Source organism: Crocuta crocuta, unplaced genomic scaffold, assembly GCF_008692635.1.
Source record: "Crocuta crocuta isolate KB4526 unplaced genomic scaffold, BGI_CrCroc_1.0 scaffold33, whole genome shotgun sequence".
NCBI classification, from domain to species: Eukaryota; Metazoa; Chordata; class Mammalia; order Carnivora; family Hyaenidae; genus Crocuta; species Crocuta crocuta.
The window spans coordinates 2,295,270-2,315,565 of NW_027529203.1; positions in this window are offsets into that span (position 1 = coordinate 2,295,270).

The window sequence follows — 20,296 nt, forward strand, 5'->3', positions numbered from 1 at the left end:
TCAAGAAAGGTATCAGCAGATGCCACCTACCCCTACTGAAGTTCAGCCTTTGTGCCGTATTCTGAAGGGACAGCACCAGGACCTAGGGAAGAAATGTACTTTCCTGGGGCCTTGCTCCAGGATAGCACATCTGACAGGAAGCTGAGAATTTCTTTACATTCCCCATCTGAGGAATAGTACCTTAAATGCTGTTTAATTTAATTTAATTTAATTTAATTTTTTTCTGAGAGAGACAGCGTGAACAGGGGAAGGTCAGAATAGAGGGAGACACAGAATCTGAAACAGGGTCCAGGCTCTGCCAGCACAGAGCCCAACACGGGGCGCAAACCATGAGATCATGACCTGAGCCAAAGTCGGACGTTTAACCGACTGAGTCAACCAGGAACCCTTAAATGCTGCTTTAGAAAAGGAAGAAAAATATACACTAGAGCTATTAGAGTTTTCTTTCTTTCTTTTTTCTTTTTTTTTTTTTTTTGTATTTTAGGCAACTGGGGGTTTAAATTTATATTAGATGTTATGTAATTTATATCTCAGGGTTTGTTTTTGTTTTTTTTATTAACAGCAGAATAGAGGAGATTTCTTCATTTGCTATTGGAACTTAAATTCAAAAGCCAATATGTTCTTTAGTCCTCATTGAGCTTGTTTATGCATTACACTGTATTTACAAGTTGATATTTTGCTTTTCCAAAATGCTTTTCCATTGTATAAGTCACTGCTATTTCATCCTGTTAATTTGTTAGTCTTGAAAGATGTTTTAAGCATAAGAATAACAGGTTCTGGTCTAATTAAAAGTTTCAACTTTAGGAAAAAATTAAATATTAAAGACATACTAAAAATATGACTTTGGGTAGACTCCACAAGAATCTTTTCAAATATAATCTCATTAATTAGTGACTCATAGAATACGTAACATTAAATATAACTGAAATATACTGATAAATATGCAATATTCAGCATCAAATCTCACTTGTCCCAAGCATTTATTGTTTTTGTGGTATGGAAGGTATTTACAGATATTATAGTAAATTCTATTTTAAAACACAAAGCAAAACAAAGCCAGTTCAGCTTCCAAGGCTTTCTCATTTACTCCCACTTAGATTCTACTTTGGAAAGATTCATTTAAATATTCAATCAATTAATAGAGTTTTATGCTGGCCACTGAACTTTCTCATGCATCTTAAAATAAAAGAAGGGAGACATGAGGTAGATATAATAAATTATTATATGAAACAAGTTAGAAAATGTGAAAGGCGTTTAAAGAAACTGATGTAGGTGTGCCTGGGTGGCTCAGTTGGTTAAGCATCTGACTTCGGCTCAGGTCATGATCTCACAGTTCAGGGGTTCGAGCCCCACTCTGTGCTGACAGCCAGCTCAGAGCCTGGAGATTGTTTCAGATTCTGTGTCTCCCCCTCGCTCTGACCCTCCCCTGCTCACACGGTCTCTCTCTCTCTCAGAAATAAATAAAACATTTAAAAATTTAAAAAAAATAGAAACTGATATAAATCTTCAGAATGCAAAAGAGGAAGAGACGATTGTTATGTAAAATTTTGAGGAAAGATATCATGAGGCAGAATATTCCCTAAAGAGAACAGAGAATACAGGCAACATGGATTAAAGAATATAAAATTCTGGGCCGAGTAACACAAAAAAATAGTGCAAAGACATGAAAGTCCATGAAAAGTTCAGAAAATCATGTAGGATATAGGTTGAAGGATATAAGGATACAATGATATGATAATTCTTTATCTTTTAAGCTGTAGGTTGGGAGGAGGATTTTGCAATTAACTAAAATAGGGAACAGAGGAGGAGAACAAGTTTCAGAGGGAAAAAAGTGACTCACGCTTTTAATTATGCTGAATAAGACAATTTTATTTTCTTTTCAGCCCTAATCAATTTGTGCACATATACATGACTATATGACTATATCCAAAATGTGCATCCTTGGTGAATACCATTTAATTTCACCCTATAAAACAGCAAACACAGTTGACAATTTCGCCAAAGACCCAAAGCTCTCCATTTCTTTCCTTTGGAGTCTGAATAGAAAAAAAATGTAATCACATATTAGAATACTAAATCTTTCATTTTTTACTCATATCCCACTTATCTTTTGTTAACTGGTTTTTGCAACAGATCCTGAAAAAAAGTTCCAAGATATAATCTTATACACAATGTGTGCTACTCTGCCATTTTAATGTCATCTTATTTAAAAATGCAGATAGAAGATTATGCTATATTTAAAATTTTGAGTATAAGAATGTAACAGCTGGAAAAAATAACTTAAGACTAGATCATTGAAAATCCTCTTCTTAACAAAAAAAAATGATGTTTATTAAAAAACTGAGGGAGTATGAAGCAAGCATGGAGTAAATAATTAGAACACAAACATTTTGTGCGGGTTAGACAAACAAATGAGATGCTCTTTTTGAAACAATTTCCTAGAGAAATAAGAGAGATCACCTTTCTCTTTCTTTTGTAATTGAACAGTGAGTCAGATGAGACAATCCTTTGAATCATGCAGTTATCAAGAACAAGGCAGGAATAGAAATATATGAAATATATGAGTTTTACAAAGAAAGTATCACCATAACACGTATCCAAAACATAGGATACATCTAATAAGATAGGTTGGGATAAAGTAGCTCTGCCATCAAACTGACTGAAGCCTACCTCCTAGCTTCCTCACTTAATGATGTGTGTGAATTTGTGAGAATTTGTAAGAATTTGTAAGTCTTTTCATTCCTTATTTTCATTATATATTACATAGGTAATTATATCTACTTCACAATATTATTGTTAGGGCTACCATGTATAAAACTTTTAGTTTTGGTTAATTACTGAGCTGATTTTAAACCTTGGCCCTAGCAGGGATAAGAAATTGATGCTCTAAACTATGAATACCGTAAATAACAATCATGTTCAACATAGAAGAGCAAGACAAAGACGAAAGCAGGTATTTTAGATCTAATGTGGACATCATTTCTAGGATTTCTCCCCTAAAGACCTGTCATTAGGGGACTGCCACCTATCTAAAATAGGTAATCTGTCATTTACACCCACAATATAGTTTCCCTTCCATTCTAGGAAGTGTTAACCCTGCTGCCCAAAAGTTCAGTCATTTTTTTCCCCTAAAGATATCATGTGATTTACATCCGAATGCATTTAGTCAAATATTTCTGTAATTTGGATGGCACACTATATCACTATATTCACTACTCTTCCCTAAGGCACAAATAAGACCTTTGCTGTGATTTCTTTCTGAATATTCTTTTCCCCTTGTCATTATCCTAGTCTGAAAATATATAGCATTTTCTTGGTCATTTGCCACTAAACCATGTTCTGACAGGTGATATATGATGAAATCTTTACTTACAGTACTAATTGATAAATTTTTAATCTATTTATATGTATCAGACTTCTCTTTACAGGTTCAAATATTACTGTCAGAGATTTCTGCCAATGAGTGACCCTGAACAAATTATTTACCACAATTTTTAATCAAATTTTATCTATCATAAAACTGAGACCCAGAAAAAGAACTAAGTGACATACTCAAGAATGAAGAATAGAATTGTCATTGCTGGCATTCAAACACATGTCCATTTGTGTGTGAAGCCAATACATGTCCATTTATCATTTTTTATCATTTCCTTTTAATAAAAGTAAGATGAAATTTAAATGTGATAACATATTTAAATCATTTAATTTTGGGAAATTTCTTGAAAACAAAGCATTTGCATGGATCACAATTCATAAAAGAAATTGCACAAAGAGTATGGAAACATGTATTTCATACAAACAACTACTCTACCATTGCTACAATGAAGGAGAAATATTTGTGTGTGGTTAATACTTATGACTACTGCATGGCCAAATGCCAAAAGTAAGCATTCCATGTTCTATTGATAAGGTCATGTATTAAGGAATTAGGGGAGTGAGAAACTAGTATGGCCTTTCCCCCATACATACCAAAAAGGAGATTATCTCTACATAATTATTTATACTGAGAAAAGAATAAATCCCTAAATCTGTGCTGCCCAATATGGCAGCCCATAGCCACATGTGGCTCTTGAGCACTCGAAAAGTAGCTAAACTAAACTGAGATATATTTTACACACCAGATTACAAAAATTTAGCAGAAAACCATATAAAATGCTTCATTAATAAGTTTAAATAGATTTCATGTAGGAATGATACTATTTTGTATATATGAGATAAAACATATTTGTAAAATTCATCCCACCTTACTAGAAAAAAAATTGACAGTGATGCCCTACAAGTTTTTCCAGATATCAATTTTTTTTCTTCCACAGATACACTTGTTGATTTCTTTGAGTGTTGCTATAATTCTTTTCATAATTTGCAGCAATGGATAAAATAATCTTAAACAAGAGCAAATCCCTTTGTATTCAGCAGTTTGAAAATTATCAGAATAATCATTTTCTTTGTGCCAAAACATCTACATTATTTCTGAAAGACCCGTGTTCATCATTATTACCTCTTGAGCATTATTTGCATTGTTTATCCAATATTCAGAAAGATTGCTACATAGAGGGTTCATAAGATCAGAGCATTCAAGGCTGCATTACAAAGAGAACATGCCACTTTCATTGGTTTTGACTGCTAGTTGCAGAGAAGACTTAATAATGGTATCCAGTAGAATTAAGTAAGGGTTTTTTTCAAGTTACACTTGGCAAATAAGAGGCTCAAAAATAATTCTCTTAATGAGTTTTCTACCTAAATAATAAATCCCCATCAATAATCTGAATTTAGCATCAGATCATACACATGCTTTAAAGAAAACTACCCCCACCAAGTGGCCCCACATTTCTCCCTTCAAGGTATTTTAATGTAGCATTTAATTTTCAGTAGACTTAATAACTGTAAAACTTTAAACGCTAAAGCTTAATATTCATAAGGTATTTTTGCTTCAAAATAACAAAACCAGTAAAATATTAGAGAAATATTCATAACAGAAAATATACATTTTCTTTTCAAAATTTGTTATAAGATCATGACAGAGTCATCACTGGAAATCAAGGTGGCTCAATACCTCAAATTCTGATTTTATAATAGTATTCTCCAATGCTTTCTATTGATAAAATTTATTTATATGAAAAGTGGTAGGAGTAAAAAATGAGAACATGATTATTCTCTGAAAAGTAAAAATAAAGAGAGTAATAGCTTGGAAGAAAAATGCATGAACAGTAGAATAATCTTTTAATCCCAAGAAGCCAAACGATGTGGAAGAAGGGAAGGAAGGCAGTTAGATACACTTTCTAAAAATTTCCCAACAAGGAGTCAAAAACAGTGGCACCTTCATAGTGGAAGCTATGGGAGTGGCTCCTACATAGTTTCAAAGATGACTTTAATTCTTTTAGAGATTCTTTTAAGAAATATTGCATCACCAGTGCTATTGATGGAACAAAGGACTATATTTTGTGGAAAACATGCACATCAACTATTTTAAGCCAAAACAAGCAATAAGAATCAAACTTTGATAGTGAAGAAGTTTTAAGATCTTCTTCACAAATTTAATTATTATAAGTCTTCCTTAGGTTTATTCTTAAATTAGGTTTCATCTTCTTTTATGTTTTCTATAAACAGACTAAGATAAAAACAATAAAGACCAATCAATACATACCAAATAAAAACTCTCTTAATAAAAAGCCTTATATCATAGTTTATTTCTTTTTTGTTTGTTTGTTTATTTTGAGAAAGAGAGAGAGTCCAAGGCATGAGGGGGTGTGTGGAGGGGGGCAGAGGGGGAAGGAGAGAAGAGAATCCCAAACTGACGGCACAGAACCCAATGTGAGGCTTAATCCCACGAACTGTGGGATTGTGACCAGAGTTGACATCAAGAATGGGTCATTTAACTGCCTCAGCCACCCAGGCACCCAATAGCTTATTTTTAAAACATAAAACTAGGTACTTATTATAATCAATGAAAACTTCAGTTTAATTACTTCATTCTACTAAAAACAACATGTAACTTTTTCTGTAAAAACAGATTTCTGTATTATGAACTTTCCTTATGCAATCAATAAAGGAGGAATGTGTGAGAGTTGCTTTGATTCATAAACCACTACTCCCAAAAAGCTAATACTTGGGGCCACCAAGAAACAACAGCTGAAAGACAAGAACACTAGAATAACTGAAATAGAAAACAGGAATAGTCATGTAAGTTTCTTCCCTTTGGGAAGTTAGACCTTAGGCTCTGGCTTTGATTGGCTTTCTTCAGTTTTCCCATATGTTTCTTGAAATGTTTCTTATCACATTAAAATATTTTTAAAAATACAATAATAATTTTATAAGGATTACCAGTGTTTTAATTTGATATTTGTTAAAATGTTGCTTAGATTTTAAGGGGTCTTCCTCAGATGCTCTTTTCTTCATGATTTGGTACAGCAGACAGGTTACAAGATTCTTATAAACCATATAGTGGAAGACTGTGGAAATGACCACACATGCTGGAATCTTACAGAAAAATCTGATCATCAATGGGAAAGGTTATAATTGCTTCATGACAATAATGTTTTGTCAAAATATTTAAAACTCTTAATGTCAATTAAAAGTGTATAAGGAAGTGAAGAAACATAAGTGTAAAGTGAACTTTACTTATACACTGTAATTTAATAAAGGGAGATGAATGCCATTGTATACTAGTTCACTGAGAATTGAAGTGATTTATTTCCCGTCTTTCTCAAGAGTCTTTATTAAGAAGGGATGCTGTATTTTGTCAAATGCTTTTTCTGCATCTATTGGCAGGATCATATGGTTTTTAGNCGATCTGACAGTGTGCATTGTATGATCGCCAATTCTTTTATATTTATTGAGGGCTGCTTTATTTCCCAGTAGGTGATCTATCTTGGAGAATGTGCCATGCGCACTTGAGAAGAAAGTAAATTNCTTTTCCGTGTGATGTATGGGCGCGAGTGCAAGTATGGAGCTCCTTACTTCTCTGCCATCTTGCTCCCTGGATCCACGAGGAAGCATTATTTCTATTGTTTGGAAAATTGTCATACTTTTTCTTGTTTGGATTAATTTCCAACATTTTATCTTTTGAGCTTTCAATGTAAAATAACTCTAAGCATTCTTTTTATGTGTTATTTTTACTGACACCACTTCCTCTTGGACATTTTTCTCTTTATCATCATCACCACTTTCTTCATTTACATTGGTTAAGTTAACCTTCACCAATTCCTCCAGTATATCTTGAGTCCATCAAATGGAGACAATGTCAATACTTCCATCATTGGCACTTTCTCTTGTTAACTTCATTTATCTTTGGTATAAATTTCCCCTTCAGTGTTACTGTTTTTTTTTTTTCTGTACTTTGTTGGACAATTCCATATTTCAATTGCCAATTTTTGTAAAATATCATATGAGTTTGTCAATGGGAGACAAAAAAGCAACACACTACAAGCTTTGCTGCCTATTTACAAAATGATGCTCAGGGCCAACCACGGACACATTTGGAAAGGAGTGAGTGATTAGTCATTGATCATGAAATGCATTTTATTTACATAGTGATTAGTGGACCGAAACAGCCAAGTTTGTACTTCATGTAATTCCTCACAGTTAATATATTGTGATTACTAAAATTTGAACTGAGTTGTTTGAGGACTGGTGTTATTTAACTAAACCATGGTAATTGAAATCTCCACATATTCGAACTACAGAAAGTGAGTTCTATCTGTGCATATAACAGCAGGATACTTGTATTTTAAATTATCTAACTTCTACTTGATCAAAATATTCTTTAAGAAGAAATAGACTGAATTGGAAGGCAAATGTATTGGAAGAGCAGCTGATAAAAATCTTTGCGTGAAATACTAAGAATCTAGAAAATGATCAAGCAGCATTCTAGTGTAGGGGTCGGTTGGTTTAATTTTTGTATTTCTTAAATCATCCTATTTTGAAACAGTTATTTGGAAACTCTATTTTAGAAAATAACAAAAATTACTGAATGATGCAAATTTAATTATTTCACATCTTTCAACCTATTAATTAATGACATATAATATCTTCTGGAGTGTATGTTTTGAGTAGTTCTATGGCTATATTAATTGCATTATAAAATTAATTTTATTTTCGTCAGTTTTGTCTCTATGGAGAATGTAACTTATAATACCAAGTAAGTAATAATATCAACAACAGAAAAATAATTAAATGATAAATAATTAAAAATAAAGGTGTTTACCATGTGCTTCAACCTTTGTAAGTATTTTATATACATTAAGTCATTGCTCTTTACAAAAACTCTAGAAGATTAATAAAATATTAGCCATAGCTGACAGATGAAGAATCCTAGAGAGAAGATAACTAACTTGCCTAATATAACACATAGAAAGTGGCAGATTCAAGATATGAACCCACGATATCTGGTTTCAAAGTCTGGCTCTTAAACTTATGTCCATAAACGTAATATGAATCTGCACCTGTCCTTCGTTGCTGTCATTTAATCCAGCTACATGTATGGCCAGCTCGGAGTCTACAGAGCCCCATGAGGCACCAAGCTGAGTCTGGAATATCTAATGCTGAGCAAAGGACTGAGTCACTGCTAAGCAAAATAAAAAAAACACACACACAAATGAACTAATATTACTTGGAGAAAAGTGAAAATCAATAAAGTAAAAATGGGTCAGTGATTTTGTGGGTCATTGTTTGAATTGGCTTCATTTGTTTTTTTTTGGGTTTTTTTAAATTTATTTTATTGGTTCTCAATCAGGTTTAAAATGCTTTAGACATTTCAGAGATTTATAATAGCTCTTAGAACTTTTTTCCTTTTTTTTTTTTTTTGGTTTTGTTTTGTTTTGCTTGCAACTAGCAAATGACCTTTAAAGCTTGTTTTCTCTTGCTCAGATCATTGAGTTTTTGTTTTCTTACCCAATTAGGGTTGTCAGATTTAGCCAAAATTCAACCTAAAAAGGAAAAATAGTAAATTCAATTAAATTTTCATTTTAGTAAAACAATGAATACATATACATATATATTTTCAAAGAGTGGTTAATAAGCATTAAATAATGAAGGTTAAAGCAATAAGTTCCCTTATATAGTCATGAGGACCATCAGTAAATACTATACAATAATTGCCATTATATGTCTTAAAGGGGCTTCATATAAATGCTTTTTTTCCCCTTTCAAATTCATTCATGAAACAGGAAAAATATCTTAATGTTTGCCTGAAAAAGTGTAGTATTAGGTTTTTCTGATACTTAGAAAATATAACTGCACAATTAGGGAAGAAATCTATACCAGCAAAAGATATACTAATTGTCAAATTACTGTAAATTGTAGTATGTTTGGTAAAGGAAGATATTCTGACTGTGAAACACATTTTTTGCCATTAAAATGATTTCTGACTTTTACCCTGTTATTATAAATTCATGAACATTACTTGTTCTGCCAGACATCCGCAGCGTGGCAAATGAAAATCCCACAGGAAGCAATCTTTAAATTAAGACACTGTCATTAAGTTTCAAGTTTCAGCTAAAGGCCTGGACATTTCTTTTCTTTCTTTCTTAATGTTTATTTATTTTGGGGAGAGAGAGGGAAAGAGAAGATATGAAGTGGGTGCTCCACTGAAAGCAGAGAGCTGGATATGAGGCTGGAACTCAGGAACCGTGAGATCATGACCTGAGCCGAAATTGGACCCTTAACAGACTGAGTCACCCAGGCACCCCTGGGCTTTTCTTTTTAAACTGTGATGAAGAAAATTACAAATCTTTTAAAACATTAGAATAGGTTAAAAACTATCAATGAGAGAGAAATAAAGCTAAATTTATTCTGTGATGTTTAATTACAATTACCATATTTTTTATTAAATCAATCAACAATCTTCTGTTGGGACATCCCTTGCTTGAAGTTATCCAACTTTGACAATAAATTGTTCTTACTTTTCCCTCCATTTTTTATAATTACTACATGACCAAAGGAAATCTTTTCCTTTTCTAAAAAGTTCACATTTGGCACCTTTCTCCAAAATTACCTGCAAAGTTTAAAACTAAAGCAACCTTCCACATCAGCTTATTTGGGATATGCTAAACTGTTTCCAATGTAGTAAACCCAGAGATAACCTTTTAGATACTTCTGTGGATTTGTTACTATATTTATCAATATCATCTGCTCAGTTTTTGATTCATAGTGAAATAAATGTAGGTAAGAATGGTACAAGTTGACCACATCTAGTTCTTAGAAATAAAGATTTATAAAATACACACAGGCACGAGCATGCGTAATCATCTGTGGTGTCTAGAATAGAAAAAAATGACTAAAGAATATCTATGTTTTAAGAACAAAAAGCAAAAGAGATAGACCTGGAATACTATGGATAAGCATATAAAATGCATTCCCTTAAAATGACAGTAGATGAAAGATGTCTGAAATGTTATTTCTTAATATTATGTATAATTGCATTTACTCTCAAATTGTTACTAATCACTCTTGAAGATAGGAAAAAATAAAATTGTTTTCTGACCACATGTTGAGATGACAGAACCACAAAATGGAAACAACATGGGTCATTGAGTCATAGTATGAAAGATAAGCACCTGTGAAGAATTATCTAATTCTCATCAGACAAAAATAAAGTCTTCTGTTACAAAAAATGAACCCTAAGATTCAAGGGTTTCTCAGTTCTTTCAGTAGAGTAATTTTTTCTACAAAATGAGGTATATTTCAAAAGTACTAGAGAGAAAATATGATTAAGCACATTTATTTTTATTTCCTCCCTCCAAACATGTGTGCTATTGTGGTCATATATTTACTTTTACATGTTATAAGTCCACATGATATATTGTTACCATTTTGCTCTAGAAAGCTAATTCTCATTAAGAGTGGATAAACACAAGAATATAATGTCTATTTTTTTCCTTTACCAGCCTTCCATTTCAGCATAGATTCAGATTTTTGTCTGGTATCATAGTGCTTCCCTGAAAAAAAAGTCTGCTTAAAATTGTGGTATAAGAATTCTGGCTATGAATTCTCTTAGATTTTCATTATCTGAAAAAAATTTTGGCCTTCTTTTTCAAAATATGTTTATGCTGAGTATAGAATTCTGGGTTGACAGTTTTTCCTTACTTTTGGTGATTAAAGATGCCATATCATTATCTTAAGTGTTATGCAGTTTTTTTAAGTGTATTTATTTATTTTTGAGAGAAAGAAAGAGAGAGAGCATAAGCATGGAAGAGAGGAGGAAAGAGGGGAGAAAGAGAAAATCCCACACAGGCTTTATGCTGTCAGCATAGAGGCCAATTCAGGCGGAGTTCAACTTCATGAAACTATGAGATCATGACCTGAGTGAAAATCAAAACTCAGATGCTTAACCTACTGAGAAAACCAGGCACCCCAATGCTTGTGCAGTTTCTGACAAGAAGTCTGCTGTAATTCCTAAACTTGTTCTTTGCATATAAAATGACTTTTTATCTTTCTCTTGCCTTAAAGTTGTTTATCTCTGTTTTCAGCAGTTTGACTGTAATGTCTATTATATAGTTTTGGGGGAAAGGGGTATTCATCTTGCTCATATTCTCAATTTCTTGAATCTATGCTTTAATGTCCATTATTATTATTATTATTAATTTACAAAATCTCTACTTTTTCTGTTTCAATATTATTTCTGCTCTCTTTGGTCTCTTTTCTCTTTCTTGGACTCCAATGACACATATTGCAGACTGTAAGAAAATTTCCCATAGTTATGGATGCTCTGGTCATTTTTGCTATGATGGTATATATTTGCTTGTTTTGTTGTCACTTGCATGTTTCATTTTTCAATTTTTACTGACCCATCTCCAGGCTTCCGATTCTTTCCTCGTTTCTGTTCAGTCTACTGGTGAACCCACTGAAGGGTTGTATTTTTTTCTTTCAGAACTTTTATTTAGCTCTTTCTTAAATATTCTTTCTTTCTATTAAAACCCCCCAACTGATCATCCATGGTGTTTTATCTTTTCTATTAAAATTTTAAACATACAATCATAGTTATTTTTCATTTCCTGTTTGATAGTTCAAAAATTTGTATTATCAGCATCTGGTTCAGTGTACTCCTCAGATCTTCTTGCTTTTTGTATGTTTGTTTGCTTGTTTGTTGTTTAAAGTCCATATCATAGGAAGAATAGCAGACACTGAAATCAAGAGTATTTACTTCTGGAAATAAATAAGCTTCTTTTGTCACTTAACACTGTGTTAATCTACCAAGTAGTTGAGCTGTGTTTTTCTTGCTTATATTTTTACCTTTAAGGCATCACAGCTTTCATGCTCTAATAGTGGGATGCTATTGCCTTGTATTTAAGATAGTATTTAAGATGTCAAATAATGTGGCTCAGTCTTTGTCCCTCATCCTCAGATTTCAGTCATTCCTGTTAGCCTGTATCATGAAGGGAGTATTTGTCCACAATCTTCTCCTTCTCCCAGAGTAGACTCCATTGCTTCTAGGCCCATGGTGGGAGTAGGGAATTGTTCTCTTCTCCTCAACTAGCGCCTGCTGAGGCTTTTCCTGCCTGCCTTATTTAAAACCTCTCTATTGTAATTTAATCTCTTCCTATGGCTTTGTAAGCTTAATTTTTCTCCCATGTATTTATTACTGTGGAATGGAATACAGAGTTTGTTATTTTCCTTTTTCTTTTTTCCACACATTTTGTCTCTCTGTTTTTGTCGTTGTTGTTGCCACATCTCTGAGGCCTAATATGGTACTTGGCACATATTAAGTATTTTAAAATCCTTATTGAATGAATTAATGAAATATGGAGTCATTTGAAAATACTATGGGTTTCTTTCTATGAAGACAGGAATGTTGCCATTCACAATAATAGCAATGTAAAGTAATAGAGACAATTAAAATTTAACTTTTGTATTTTTCCCCTAATTGTTAAGGAGTTTCTGATGTCCTCTGAGTACTGTGTGCTTACTCTAATAAGAGAAAGCCTGGCAACGGTGGTTTAACTTGCAAACAGCCACAATAAAATGTAATAATCTTAATAGCTCGCATAAGGATTGCTCAGGAAAAATTATATACCATGAAAAAACATTTTGAAAAGTAGTTGTGTCAAAAGGTATAATTTCCTACTTTCTCCTTTCTTTTCTGGATGTGGTTATTATAATGTATCAAAGCTGCAGAAGAGTATCAGAGGCATTTGGGTAACAATTATGGTAGGGAGCAGAGAAAGGAAGCAAACAAAAAGTGAAAGTTAAGATGCATCAAATGTGACCAATTCCCAGAGTCTTCAAACCCTCTCAGCACATGGTGACAAGTTCATATATGCCTATGTGAGTGACATGCTTAATAGTGCTAGAGATGTGAGGGGTTGAGGTAAATCAGGTCATGAATCAAATAGAAGGTGAGGAAGAAATTATATATTAAGGAGACAGGAACAACCATTGAGAAACACTATACTAGGGTAATGAAAACCTTAGAAACTATAAGACCGGTAAAAAATTAGTAAATATCTTTGAAGGATATTGAAATTCCATAAATCCTCAATTGTGGGTTTATATGCAGTTTGAGTAAGATGTCAGGTAACAAAGAACACCTCAACTGACTTTTGGCCTATCCTCATGCATGAAATAAAGGCCAAAGAAGCTGAGAAGATACCAATAAATCTCATAAAAGACTCAGCAGCAAATCTAGTAAAAAGAATGTAGAATTCTAGAAGGCAACCTAAACTTCCATAGTTTAATAGTGGTGTTAAACATAAATCCCGGAGATGTACCTTCTGATTCTCTAATACAATATGTCTGAACTGGAGTTAAGAGATTTAGTTTTGCAGGTTGTTCTAAAAAACCATTACATAAACTGTGCCATAGAAATTCATCCTGATCCTTCATGGAGCATAGTGGTGTGACAGCTAATTAGTTTCAGGGGAAAAAAAAAAATTAAAGGATGCCTGGTTGGCTCAGTCGATTAAGTGTCCAAATTTGGCGCAGGTCATGATCTCACAGTTCATGACTTCAAGTCCAGCATTGGGCTCTGTGCTGACAGCTTGAAATCTGGAGCCAGCTTTCGATTCTGTCTCTATCTGTCTCTGTCAGTCTCTGTCTGTCTCTCTCTGTCTGACTCTTTCTCTCTCTCTGCCCCTCCCCCACTCATGCTCTCTGTCTCTCTCGCTCTCAAAAACCAATGAACATTAAATTATTTTTAATTAAGTAATTATTAGTCTACCATTTTGAATTTCCTTCTCAAGTTATGATGGTTTTGGTGATGATGTTCCTCTGACAGATTGCCCTCAACTAAATCAAGTCAATTCTGAAAGTGCTCTGAAAGTGAAAAACTGATATAGATTCATGCCGTTTAGTGTAAACTCATGCTGGGGCAATTCATATTGAAAATGTGTATTTCATACTTCTATTTAGCTTTAAAAATTAAGGTTCAATACCATAAATATGAATCATATACCACCTGAAGAGCAGAAATTATTCTTGAACAGATGTGGTTTTTTTTCTATTTGTATTATGTTGCACATACATATATAACTTCATAATCAGAGACTCATTCCTTTAATATTTTTATACTGAATTTGTAGGTATAAGTTCCCACTACTATGGGTTTTAGAAGAGCATTAGCTTCTCACAGGCTGCTATTCAGTAATATCACGGAGCCAAATCATTCTCAGTTAAATTTCCAGTAGAGGTAATCCTCCCTCATTTATCTAACTAGTAAATTGAAAAGAAAAAAAAATCCCATAATCTAACAGCATGAAGATTAGGTATAATGAAAATTTGCCAGGCATTCGTATAAAATGACAAATGTTAGTTTTCAGATGCTTGGTTCCCATTAACTTTAATATAAATTACTCAAGGCAAACGGCAACACTTGGCATGTTTATCACTATAAATCGAGGAGTTTAGTGTGTCCTTACTCTGAAATATTTCATATACTTCAGGTAGGACAAAAAGAGGTTCTGTTTACTCAATAAATTTTCCATTTCTAAAATCGAAAAGTCAGCTTTCTTTTTAATATTTGACTGTGCCTTTTATTTATGAAACATTCAATTCTCAAGTCTGAGTTTGGGGAGTTAAAATCTAATCATTTCAAGCCCAGTGTTTAATTTTCATGTAGCAAAAAAAGTAAACAAACTTAAAAGTAGATTAATAACAAGTTAAGCTCAATCATTCTGTCATTTAAAATCTGTTAATATTGCCGTGAATATTACAACAATTACACTTTCATGTGTTGGAATGTATTCTTATGTTCATGTGTCAATTACAAGAATATAGAAGTAGAAATGACATATACTTTAGTTGACATACATTTGAAACAAGACCTAATATTTACATTGGGAATTGGATAGGTAGTCCTTTTAAGTAAATTTCTTAAATTATTTATTAAATTATAATAGATGGGTTTGTAATTTAAATACAGAATCGTATAGAGTCTTCTTTAAACACTGATATAAAAAATGATAAAAATTTTTCATGTACTGAGATCTGGACAATTCCACTTAATAATTTGTGGAAAACCTTTAAGCAATTTATAATGATCACAGAATCCTATGGAATCTATTATGTATTTATACATTCCTCAAGTATATAATGGAATATAAGGATATGTAAACAACCAAGTGGATGCAGTTCTTACACTGAAAACAATCACTGTTCATTAGTAAACTTGGTAGTGATTCAAAACATCCTTTGAGCTAGACTTTTCTGGAATATTTGATTTTGTCATTCTGGTTGTATGCTCTTCTCTGATTATTGTTTGTATGCGCCTATGCCCTAGACCCCCAAATTGTCTATGGTGGAATGATCTTGTTCTTTGGTTAGATTGTTACAGTATTTGGGACATCTGGGTGGCTCAGCTGGTTAAACATCTGACTTTGGCTTAAGTCATGGTCTCACAGTTCATGAGTTCAAGCCCTGAATTAGGCTCTGAGCTGATGGGTGCAGAGCCTCCTTGGGACTCTCTCTCTTTCCCTCTCTCTCTCTGCTCTTCGCCTATACTTTCTCTCTCTCAAATAAATAAACTAAAAAAATAAAATAAAATAAAAGGATTGTTATATTATTCAGAAGAACCTTGATTTCCTAATACATATATTTCTTAATGTATTTTACTTCAGAGATTTCAACCTTTACTTCTAAAGCTCTTGATGTTAATTTTCCTAGAAATTTCTGCATAGATCTGAATACTTAGTCAATGACCAAAAAGCTCCTTCTATAGAAACTTTCCTCACAAATGGATTTTTTAGTGGGTGTATGGTAAGTGTGAAAAGAGTGAAAAGAGGCATCTATAGTTGGGAACTAATAAAATATAGTTGAGATGCTCACTGAAAAAGTGTCTTTAGCAACATTCGTTATTAATGGTATCACTTTATCAAATTATCAAAAATATGCAATGGCTTGGGGAGCTTAGGGCATTTTAGTTTAAGTCTCTCAAGAACATGTGGGTTTATTTGGACTACATGTAGTCATATTAACTATGCATGTTACCACACTTGACACTCATGAAAAATGACTGATAACTAGAAGCCATAATGACTCATTATATCCTCTGCCATATCTTCAGTATTTATTTTATAGATCCTGAAGCAAGAAACACAAGAAATCTTGATTTCAGCCTACTATGGGTATTGCAAAAGAGCAAATTTAAGCTTTCTGTGTAAGTGAGCAGTATTAAAGTTAAAAAAAAAAGAACGTATGTTAAGGGCTATAGAAATTCCTATTGAGGAGAGCCGATCTTATAGTAGAGATTTAGAGTTAAGAAAGTTCTAAAGAAAGAATAAAAATTTTTAAAAGTCGAGATGTGTATTTTAGATTACAACACCCTTCTGACATAATGTGACTGGCATGCTGCAGTGTCAAGATGTCAACAGGACATGTATGGTCTTAACTCCTTCTTTAGGAAATAAATGCCATTTCTTAGTATTTTCTACCAATACATCTCTGATATAAAGTAAAAGCCAGAGGTAAAATAAGATGTCCTTTATAGCTAACTTTTCTGAAAGATTCCATTTATTAAAGGAAAAGATTAAAAAGCCACAGTGAGTAAAAAGTACGTTGCAGATGGTTAGCAGCAGCCCTTAAAAATGGCAGCTTCTACAAGAAACTGCAGTTTGAAAGGCAGAGCTGGTCACGTAACACACATTTGCCTGCTGCCTACTCCTACATGTGAAGTATGTAACCCTGTCAGCAGCAGCGCCAACAGATCCTCAGACATAAAGGACCCTCATGGCGGTTGTGAGAACAATCAGGCAGCGTGGTCCTTTTTCATGTTGGAAACCAGCATATTTCAGCTCTGCCATATTTGTAGGGGTTTTGGCATCCGTTCATAATCTTTTTCAATGTGCAGACAGTACTCTTCATTTCTTCTTCCATTACAGTTCTCCCATCAAACAAGCTTATATAGCTGAAGCCCAAAGGAATCTGAACTCTTACATGAAGATTAACGTGTGCTCATCCAAAAAGTAGAACTCCATGGCAGGCTTTGAACTAGTCGTCCAGGAGTTATTACACGCTGACACTGGTGCCCTGGAAGCGCACGCTCAGGAGGAAATGCAGCTGGCATCTAATTGTTTCACAAGTGACACTGAACTCTGATTTGAATGAGGCAGAGGTGGTGTATAAACCTGCTCTAAGAATGTCAGACTTGCAGTCATGAACTCTCGTCAATGAGCCTCAGCAAAACAATGAGGCTGACTTTTTGCTCCCTCAGCAGTGCTTTGCTAACATGCATTGTATTCCAGGAGAAGATCATCCAAATGTTGGTGGAAATGATGGACTCACTAGGAACCCACAGCCCCCACTTCCATTTAACAGGTATTGCAGAACCATTTTACAGTGTGTTCCCACAACAAAAGCCCTCCAACTGGTAAGGATGTATTCCAGGACAGAGAGCTCCGAAGGTTGGGAGACATGACACCATTAAAGTATACTGAAAACATTTTTTTTTTGTAGTCTACAAGGTTGTCAGATAAAAGACTTTGAGTTAAAGCTCTGTTACAGCAGAGCTTGGGAACAGCATCAGCTGAGAGAGCTGTTTCGATGCTGTGATCTGCAATAGTACAGCCGAGTTCAATCTGTGCAGAAGAAATGGGCTCTCTGCAGGGTGAGCCAGCTACAAGCTGGGCTGGGTTCTAGCAGAGGCAACAGGCTTGGCTGAAGCATGAGCTTAATGTACAAAGTGCGTGTGCTGATCGGAGATGGAACTGTTTAGCCAGCTCATTTCTCAGCAGAGTAATACAATCTTGGAAGAAGCAACACTTCAATTTGGAATGGAACTGAAGGGATTCATGTTTTCTGTGCTATCGCACTGGTGATGCCCATTCTCTCTCTTCTTTCTCCCTCAATCCTGCTTCTTATGGTCCTCATGGGGAATGGGTGAAACTTAACAGAAACAATTCCACATGTGATTTATTGGCATTATGGATTTTTTAGCACTGTGATATGATTAACAGAGGCCTGTTAATAATAAAAGAATAAATGAATGAATGAGTGAATGAAAGCTTCCCAAACACTCTGATGTTGCTGTTTATCTGCCCTAAATCTCAGAGAGATCTGAATGAAAGATAAGAGATGTGCAGCCTCCCAGAGCAACTAATGTTGTTCCCCAAATGGCACCTGGAGAAGGAAGGTCTCATGTAACAAGCTCTAAATCAAAAAGCTCTAACTCCTATTTACAATTCTTATTGTCACATTTTATGCATGCCATTATTGGTTCTGTCCTTAAATTAGATAAAGTTGAAGCTAGTTTTTACCCTCTGTGTTCTCGCAAGAACACATCATATACCACCTTACTACTCATTAACATTTTTCTGAATGTGCTATAACTGTGTATCTTTACTCTTTTTTTTTTCACTGGGATGAAGGCATTCAGAGGACAGATATTATTTATCTTCGTATTCCTAAAACTAACATTTTGCCTGTGACATAGAAGATACCCAATAAATGATCAAAAATTAATTTGGCTGAAACCCAAATCTAATAAGCAGAAATGGATGTTAGTTTGCCTGTCTGGAACTGTGAATTTCAAAGTATTTCATTTTATTTTATTTTTTGCTCTTTGACAAGAGCAATGGGCAGCACTAATTAATAATCCAGTATAGATTTATTACTGTGCACAGTCTACAGAGAGTTGTAACAGGCTGAGCCCCAGGTGCGGGGCAATGACTTGGCTGAATCCCTCTTGCTCCCATGTTGGTCCATCATCCTTCTTACCCAAAAAGGGAGGCTAATAAATTATAATAGCAGTGACAGCTACTTCTGCTCACTGTTTACCATGTCATAGGTAGTTACATCACAGGCACATTAAAAAAGAACTCCATAGTTTTCAGATCTTATAAAATATGAATCAATACATACTGTCTTTTCTTTAATGTATTGTTTTCTACAAGCAGTATTGTTTTACTGTGAAAAAGAATGTAATGTGGATGACTTCAAAACAAAATCTAGATCAAAATAGCTCCCTCACTGACCCTGTCTAAAACTGCTACTTCAATTTTCAATTTGGATTAGGGAAATGAAGTTTAAGTGTAAGTGATATAGGACAGACCTAATCATTTGAGACATTCTCAGGTCCTAGTACCTAAGTTTGAGTTAGTAACAGAGATATGTAGGGTTGAATGTAATATTACAGATGATCAAACTTCAGTATGGAGAAGTTGAGTCTTTTTTTTTTCCCAATTACATAATACTGAGGGAGAGACAAGAGTAGATCTCAAATATACTGGTACTTAATGCAAAATTTTCACCAATCCAAGTTAAGCCCAAAGTAGGGTAAGAGAATTTACATGGGATATATAATCAGAATGGTCTGGTATTTCATTCTGGGTGGCTCACTACCTGTATGATGTGAAATACCTGAGGGATTGTTTTCTCATTTTTACCAAAAATATGTAATTGACTTCAAAATGTTTACAGTTTTTTGATGAGATTATTTAAATGAAGGTGGTTTGTAGATAAGAACTACAAAATATATTCTGTATTATCACTTCCAAAGCCAGAGCAGATGAAATCCAATTGTTCCCTTCTCCAATGAATGCTCTCAATATTGTCTCTCTTTACCCATATAGCATTACATCTACTTATTTTATAAATTTCTTCATAGACATGAATCTTTCTGATTTGGTAAAGTTATTCAATATTATTGAACTCTATATCTTTTTCTCTCTAAAAATTTAATCATATTTTTCATTTCTCAGGTTTTTGTAAAAACTAAATTATACATGTTCAAAAAAGAAAACAAGGGCGCTCAGTCGGTTAAGCGTCCAACTTTGGCTCAGGTCATGATCTCATGGTTCGTGGGTTTGAGCCCTGTGTCAGACTCTGTGCTGACTACCAGCTCAGAGCCTGGAGCCTGTTTCAGATTCTGTGT